Here is a 9213-nt window from a genome sequence, read left to right as displayed (position 1 = left end):
ATTTTAACCCCAAAAGTGAACCTCCTGAAGCCGTTTCTTTCCTTTTGTTCCAAATTTCAGAAACTTTTGGTGCAATTTTTTTTTCTTTTAATTCCCATTCATTCTCTATTAGGATTCAAGATTTGCTCTAACTTCTACATTTTTTAACCGATTCAACTCGTTCCAACTTTCAACTGTTCCTCTTTCGCCTTCCTATTCCACAACTTCCCACTTACCAAAAATTCTCTACAATTTTGTTTTTCTACTCTAATTTCTACATTTTCAACTTATTCAACCCATTCCACCTTTCAACTGTTCATCATTTTCCTACCTATTCCACAACTTCCCACTTACCCAAAATTCCAAATTTTCAATTTTGAAATTCACACCCAATTTTCCCAAATTTCCTTTTTCCCTTGTAATTTCTACATTTTTCAACCGATTCAACTCTTTTCAACATCATTCTGCAACATTCCCCAAGTATTTATTCAACCTCTTCACCTTCACACGCAATTTCTTCAGGAATTGCAAATTCTAGTTATTATTATTATTCTACTTATTCCGCTCACTTTTTTGTCCGTTAACTACTTCCACATACTTCAACCGATTGACTCCGTTCCACTTTTCACTTATTCCAAATATTCATGACATAGGTGCTTACATTTTTTTCGTTCAAAAAATTTTCCGTTTTCACAAAATTCACGATTTTATGGCAATTTTTTCCCCATTCATTCTTAATGGCAGATTCAACATTTCACATTTTTGTTGTTCCAGTTTGAAATTCACTTATTTCAACACATTCAAATCACATTGGGGACATTCCCAAACTTGCCAAATTCAAAAATTTCACGTTTTCACTTTTAAAATTTGCACAAAATTTTGCAAAATTTCGCTAAATTCAGTTTTTCACTTCTAATTTCTACATTTTTCCGCCGATTCAACTCGTTCCAACTTTCAACTGTTCATCTTTTGCCTACCTATTCCACACCTTCCCACTTAGCAAAATTTCCAAATTTTCAATTTTGAAATTGACACCAAATTTTCCAAAAATTTAGTTTTTCCCTTCTAATTTCTACATTTTTCAACCGATTCAACCAATTCCAACTTTATTCACTTTGTTCACCTTATGCTTACCATATTCACCCCCTTCACCCCCACTTCCACAATTCAACCCTTGACCCCCACTTCCAGAGTGGCGGCCATCTTGGATTGACCCTGAAGTGCCCCAATGAACTCGGAATGAACCGGAAGTGCCCCAAATCAAACCGGAATTGACCCCAAATGAACCGGAAGTGACCTCAGGTAAACCGGAAGTTACCCCAAATCAAACCGGAAGTGACCCCAAATCAAACCGGAAGTGACCTTTTAAAACCGAAAGTGACCCCAAATAAACCGGAAGTGACCTCAGCTAGACCGGAAGTGCCTCTAATCAAACCGGAAGTGACCCAAATAGACCGGAAGTGACCCAAATCAAACCGGAAGTGACCATATTTCAACATTAAGTGCCCTAAATACCTACATTTGCGCTAACTTTTGCAAATTTTGCCCGATTAAACCCATTTCAACATTTTAACCCCAAAAGTGAACCTCCTAAAGCTGTTTTTTTTCCTTTTGTTCCAAATTTCAAAAAATTTTGGTGCAATTTTTTTTCTTTTAATTCCCATTCATTCTCTATTAGGATTCAAGATTTGCTCTAACTTCTACATTTTTTAACCGATTCAACTTGTTCCAACTTTGAACTGTTCTTCTTTTGCCTTCCTATTCCACAACTACCCACTTACCAAAAATTCTCTACAATTTTGTTTTTCTAATCTAATTTCTACATTTTTCAACTTATTCAACCCATTCGACCTTTCAACTGTTCATCATTTTCCTACCTATTCCACAACTTCCCACTTACCCAAAATTCCAAATTTTCAATTTTGTAACTCACACCCAATTTTCCCAAATTTCCTTTTTCCCTTGTAATTTCTACATTTTTCAACCGATTCAACCCTTTTCAACATCATTCTGCAACATTCCCCAAGTATTTATTCAACCTCTTCACCTTCACACGCAATTTCTTCAGGAATTGCAAATTCTAGTTATTATTATTATTATTATTCTACTTATTCCGCTCACTTTTTTGACGCTTAACTCCTTCCACATACTTCAACCGATTCACTCCGTTCCACTTTTCACTTATTCCAAATATTCATGACACGGCTGCTTACATTTTTTTTGTTCGAAAAATTTTCCGTTTTCACAAAATTCACGATTTTGTGGCATTTTTTTCCCCATTCATTCTTAATGGCAGATTCAACATTTCACATTTTTGTTGTTCCAGTTTGAAATTCACTTATTTCAACACATTCAAATCACATTGGGGACATTCCCAAACTTGCCAAATTCAAAAATTTCACATTTTCACTTTTAAAATTTGCACAAAATTTTGCAAAATTTCACAAAATTTAGTTTTTCACTTCTAGTTTCTACATTTTTCCACCGATTCAACTCGTTCCAACTTTCAACTGTTCATCTTTTGCCTACCTATTCCACACCTTCCCACTTAGCAAAATTTCCAAATTTTCAATTTTGAAATTCACACCAAATTTTCCCAAAATTTAGTTTTTCCCTTCTAATTTCTACATTTTTCAACCGATTCAACCCATTCCAACTTTATTCACTTTGTTCACCTTATGCTTACCATATTCACCCCCTTCACCCCCACTTCCACAATTCAACCCTTGACCCCCACTTCCAGAGTGGCGGCCATCTTGGATTGACCCTGAAGTGCTCCAATGAACCCGGAATGAACTGGAAGTGCCCCAAATCAAACCGGAATTGACCCCAAATGAACCGGAAGTGACCTCAGGTAAACCGGAAGTGACCCCAAATCAAACCGGAAGTGACCCCAAATCAAACCGGAAGTGACCTTTTTAAACCGGAAGTGACCCCAAATAAACCGGAAGTGACCTCAGCTAGACCGGAAGTGCCTCTAATCAAACCGGAAGTGACCCAAATAGACCGGAAGTGCCTCTAATCAAACCGGAAGTGACCTAAATAGACCGGAAGTGACCCAAATCAAACCGGAAGTGACCCCGAATGAACCGGAAGTGACCTCAGGTAAACCGGAAGTGACCCCAAATCAAACCGGAAGTGACCTTTTTAAACCGGAAGTGCCCTGTTTAAACCAGAAGTGACCATAAATAAACCGGAAGTGACCTCAGCTAGACCGGAAGTGCCTCTATTCAAACCGGAAGTGACTCAAATAGACCGGAAGTGACCCAAATCAAACCGGAAGTGACCATATTTCAACATTAAGTGCCCAAAATACCTACATTTGCGCTAACTTTTGCAAATTTTGACCGATTAAACCCGTTTCTACATTTTAACCCCAAAAGTGAACCTCCTGAAGCCGTTTTTTTCCTTTTGTTCCAAATTTCAAAAGATTTTGGCGCAATTTTTTTTTCTTTTAATTCCCATTCATTCTTTATTAGGATTCAAGATTTGCTCTAACTTCTACATTTTTTAACCGATTCAACTCGTTCCAACTTTCAACCGTTCAATTTTGGTTTTCTACTCTAATTTCTACTTTTTTCAACTTATTCAACCCATTCAACTTATTCAACCCATTCCACCTTTCAACTGTTCATCATTTTCCTACCTATTCCACAACTTCCCACTTACCCAAAATTCCAAATTTTCAGTTTTGAAATTCACACCCAATTTTCCCAAATTTCCTTTTCCCTTGTAATTTCTACATTTTTCAACCGATTCAACTCTTTTCAACATCATTCTGCAGCATTCCCCAAGTATTTATTCAACCTCTTCACCTTCACACGCAATTTCTTCAGGAATTGCAAATTCTAGTTATTATTATTATTCTACTTATTCCGCTCACTTTTTTGACGCTTAACTCCTTCCACATACTTCAACCGATTCACTCCGTTCCACTTTTCACTTATTCCAAATATTCATGACACGGCTGCTTACATTTTTTTTGTTCGAAAAATTTTCCGTTTTCACAAAATTCACGATTTTGTGGCATTTTTTTCCCCATTCATTCTTAATGGCAGATTCAACATTTCACATTTTTGTTGTTCCAGTTTGAAATTCACTTATTTCAACACATTCAAATCACATTGGGGACATTCCCAAACTTGCCAAATTCAAAAATTTCACGTTTTCACTTTTAAAATTTGCACAAAATTTTGCAAAATTTCACAAAATTTAATTTTTCACTTCTAGTTTCTACATTTTTCCACCGATTCAACTCGTTCCAACTTTCAACTGTTCATCTTTTGCCTACCTATTCCACACCTTCCCACTTAGCAAAATTTCCAAATTTTCAATTTTGAAATTCACACCAAATTTTCCCAAAATTTAGTTTTTCCCTTCTAATTTCTACATTTTTCAACCGATTCAACCCATTCCAACTTTATTCACTTTGTTCACCTTATGCTTACCATATTCACCCCCTTCACCCCCACTTCCACAATTCAACCCTTGACCCCCACTTCCAGAGTGGCGGCCATCTTGGATTGACCCTGAAGTGCACCAATGAACCCGGAATGAACTGGAAGTGCCCCAAATCAAACCGGAATTGACCCCAAATGAACCGGAAGTGACCTCAGGTAAACCGGAAGTGACCCCAAATCAAACCGGAAGTGACCCCAAATCAAACCGGAAGTGACCTTTTTAAACCGGAAGTGACCCCAAATAAACCGGAAGTGACCTCAGCTAGACCGGAAGTGCCTCTATTCAAACCGGAAGTGACTCAAATAGACCGGAAGTGACCCAAATCAAACCGGAAGTGACCATATTTCAACATTAAGTGCCCAAAATACCTACATTTGCGCTAACTTTTGCAAATTTTGACCGATTAAACCCGTTTCTACATTTTAACCCCAAAAGTGAACCTCCTGAAGCCGTTTTTTTCCTTTTGTTCCAAATTTCAAAAGATTTTGGCGCAATTTTTTTTTCTTTTAATTCCCATTCATTCTTTATTAGGATTCAAGATTTGCTCTAACTTCTACATTTTTTAACCGATTCAACTCGTTCCAACTTTCAACTGTTCAATTTTGGTTTTCTACTCTAATTTCTACTTTTTTCAACTTATTCAACCCATTCAACTTATTCAACCCATTCCACCTTTCAACTGTTCATCATTTTCCTACCTATTCCACAACTTCCCACTTACCCAAAATTCCAAATTTTCAATTTTGAAATTCACACCCAATTTTCCCAAATTTCCTTTTTCCCTTGTAATTTCTACATTTTTCAACCGATTCAACTCTTTTCAACATCATTCTGCAACATTCCCCAAGTATTTATTCAACCTCTTCACCTTCACACGCAATTTCTTCAGGAATTGCAAATTCTAGTTATTATTATTCTACTTATTCCGCTCACTTTTTTGACGCTTAACTCCTTCCACATACTTCAACCGATTCACTCCGTTCCACTTTTCACTTATTCCAAATATTCATGACACGGCTGCTTACATTTTTTTTGTTCGAAAAATTTTCCGTTTTCACAAAATTCACGATTTTGTGGCATTTTTTTCCCCATTCATTCTTAATGGCAGATTCAACATTTCACATTTTTGTTGTTCCAGTTTGAAATTCACTTATTTCAACACATTCAAATCACATTGGGGACATTCCCAAACTTGCCAAATTCAAAAATTTCACGTTTTCACTTTTAAAATTTGCACAAAATTTTGCAAAATTTCACAAAATTTAGTTTTTCACTTCTAGTTTCTACATTTTTCCACCGATTCAACTCGTTCCAACTTTCAACTGTTCATCTTTTGCCTACCTATTCCACACCTTCCCACTTAGCAAAATTTCCAAATTTTCAATTTTGAAATTCACACCAAATTTTCCCAAAATTTAGTTTTTCCCTTCTAATTTCTACATTTTTCAACCGATTCAACCCATTCCAACTTTATTCACTTTGTTCACCTTATGCTTACCATATTCACCCCCTTCACCCCCACTTCCACAATTCAACCCTTGACCCCCACTTCCAGAGTGGCGGCCATCTTGGATTGACCCTGAAGTGCCCCAATGAACCCGGAATGAACTGGAAGTGCCCCAAATCAAACCGGAATTGACCCCAAATGAACCGGAAGTGACCTCAGGTAAACCGGAAGTGACCCCAAATCAAACCGGAAGTGACCCCAAATCAAACCGGAAGTGACCTTTTTAAACCGGAAGTGACCCCAAATAAACCGGAAGTGACCTCAGCTAGACCGGAAGTGCCTCTAATCAAACCGGAAGTGACCCAAATAGACCGGAAGTGACCCAAATCAAACCGGAAGTGACCATATTTCAACATTAAGTGCCCTAAATACCTACATTTGCGCTAACTTTTGCAAATTTTGCCCGATTAAACCCATTTCAACATTTTAACCCCAAAAGTGAACCTCCTAAAGCTGTTTTTTTCCTTTTGTTCCAAATTTCAAAAAATTTTGGTGCAATTTTTTTTCTTTTAATTCCCATTCATTCTCTATTAGGATTCAAGATTTGCTCTAACTTCTACATTTTTTAACCGATTCAACTTGTTCCAACTTTGAACTGTTCTTCTTTTGCCTTCCTATTCCACAACTACCCACTTACCAAAAATTCTCTACAATTTTGTTTTTCTAATCTAATTTCTACATTTTTCAACTTATTCAACCCATTCGACCTTTCAACTGTTCATCATTTTCCTACCTATTCCACAACTTCCCACTTACCCAAAATTCCAAATTTTCAATTTTGTAACTCACACCCAATTTTCCCAAATTTCCTTTTTCCCTTGTAATTTCTACATTTTTCAACCGATTCAACTCTTTTCAACATCATTCTGCAACATTCCCCAAGTATTTATTCAACCTCTTCACCTTCACATGCAATTTCTTCAGGAATTGCAAATTCTAGTTATTAGTGTGAAGGTGAAGACCTTCACACTATTGTTATTGCTGTCCTTTATTAGTGTGAAGGTGAAGACCTTCACACTATTGTTATTGCTGTCCTTTATTATTAGTGTGAAGGTGAAGACCTTCACACTATTGTTATTGCTGTCCTTTATTATTAGTGTGAAGGTGAAGACCTTCACACTATTGTTATTGCTGTCCTTTATTATTATTATTAGTGTGAAGGTGAAGACCTTCACACTATTGTTATTGCTGTCCTTTATTATTAGTGTGAAGGTGAAGACCTTCACACTATTGTTATTGCTGTCCTTTATTATTATTATTAGTGTGAAGGTGAAGACCTTCACACTATTGTTATTGCTGTCCTTTATTATTAGTGTGAAGGTGAAGACCTTCACACTATTGTTATTGCTGTCCTTTATTAGTGTGAAGGTGAAGACCTTCACACTATTGTTATTGCTGTCCTTTATTATTATTATTCTACTTATTCCGCTCACTTTTTTGACGCTTAACTCCTTCCACATACTTCAACCGATTCACTCCGTTCCACTTTTCACTTATTCCAAATATTCATGACACGGCTGCTTACATTTTTTTTGTTCGAAAAATTTTCCGTTTTCACAAAATTCACGATTTTGTGGCATTTTTTTCCCCATTCATTCTTAATGGCAGATTCAACATTTCACATTTTTGTTGTTCCAGTTTGAAATTCACTTATTTCAACACATTCAAATCACATTGGGGACATTCCCAAACTTGCCAAATTCAAAAATTTCACGTTTTCACTTTTAAAATTTGCACAAAATTTTGCAAAATTTCACAAAATTTAGTTTTTCACTTCTAGTTTCTACATTTTTCCACCGATTCAACTCGTTCCAACTTTCAACTGTTCATCTTTTGCCTACCTATTCCACACCTTCCCACTTAGCAAAATTTCCAAATTTTCAATTTTGAAATTCACACCAAATTTTCCCAAAATTTAGTTTTTCCCTTCTAATTTCTACATTTTTCAACCGATTCAACCCATTCCAACTTTATTCACTTTGTTCACCTTATGCTTACCATATTCACCCCCTTCACCCCCACTTCCACAATTCAACCCTTGACCCCCACTTCCAGAGTGGTGGCCATCTTGGATTGACCCTGAAGTGCCCCAATGAACCCGGAATGAACTGGAAGTGCCCCAAATCAAACCGGAATTGACCCCAAATGAACCGGAAGTGACCTCAGGTAAACCGGAAGTGACCCCAAATCAAACCGGAAGTGACCCCAAATCAAACCGGAAGTGACCTTTTTAAACCGGAAGTGACCCCAAATAAACCGGAAGTGACCTCAGCTAGACCGGAAGTGCCTCTAATCAAACCGGAAGTGACCTAAATAGACCGGAAGTGCCTCTAATCAAACCGGAAGTGACCTTAATAGACCGGAAGTGACCCAAATCAAACCGGAAGTGACCCCAAATGAACCGGAAGTGACCTCAGGTAAACCGGAAGTGACCCCAAATCAAACCGGAAGTGACCTTTTTAAACCGGAAGTGACCTTTTTCAACCGGAAGTGACCCCAAATAAACCAGCTGGACCGGAAGTGCCTCTAATCAAACCGGAAGTGACCCAAATCAAACCGGAAATGACCATATTTCAACATTAAGTGCCCTAAATACCTACATTTGCGCTAACTTTTGCAAATTTTGCCCGATTAAACCCATTTCAACATTTTAACCCCAAAAGTGAACCTCCTGAAGCCGTTTCTTTCCTTTTGTTCCAAATTTCAGAAACTTTTGGTGCAATTGTTTTTTCTTTTAATTCCCATTCATTCTCTATTAGGATTCAAGATTTGCTCTAACTTCTACATTTTTTAACCGATTCAACTCGTTCCAACTTTCAACTGTTCCTCTTTTGCCTTCCTATTCCACAACTTCCCACTTACCAAAAATTCTCTACAATTTTGTTTTTCTACTCTAATTTCTACATTTTCAACTTATTCAACCCATTCCACCTTTCAACTGTTCATCATTTTCCTACCTATTCCACAACTTCCCACTTACCCAAAATTCCAAATTTTCAATTTTGAAATTCACACCCAATTTTCCCAAATTTCCTTTTTCCCTTGTAATTTCTACATTTTTCAACCGATTCAACTCTTTTCAACATCATTCTGCAACATTCCCCAAGTATTTATTCAACCTCTTCACCTTCACACGCAATTTCTTCAGGAATTGCAAATTCTAGTTATTATTATTCTACTTATTCCGCTCACTTTTTTGACGCTTAACTCCTTCCACATACTTCAACCGATTCACTCCGTTCCACTTTTCACTTATTCCAAATATT

General features: G+C 37.0%; 1 long non-coding RNA gene across 1 annotated transcript; it reads right to left on the bottom strand.

Annotated features, from left to right (window-relative positions):
• Positions 1–4956: 4956 nt before the first annotated feature.
• Positions 4957–8447, bottom strand: LOC125973873 (uncharacterized). The gene is made up of 2 exons (XR_011087288.1): positions 7330–8447; positions 4957–6850 (listed from the first exon to the last, which is right to left on the bottom strand). It is a non-coding gene; the product is annotated as an uncharacterized lncRNA (long non-coding RNA).
• Between the last annotated feature and the right edge of the window lie 766 nt (positions 8448–9213).

The sequence above is a fragment of the Syngnathus scovelli genome, chromosome 8 (assembly GCF_024217435.2).
Source record: "Syngnathus scovelli strain Florida chromosome 8, RoL_Ssco_1.2, whole genome shotgun sequence".
NCBI lineage: Eukaryota > Metazoa > Chordata > Actinopteri > Syngnathiformes > Syngnathidae > Syngnathus > Syngnathus scovelli.
This window is presented reverse-complemented; position numbering and strand designations above follow the sequence as displayed.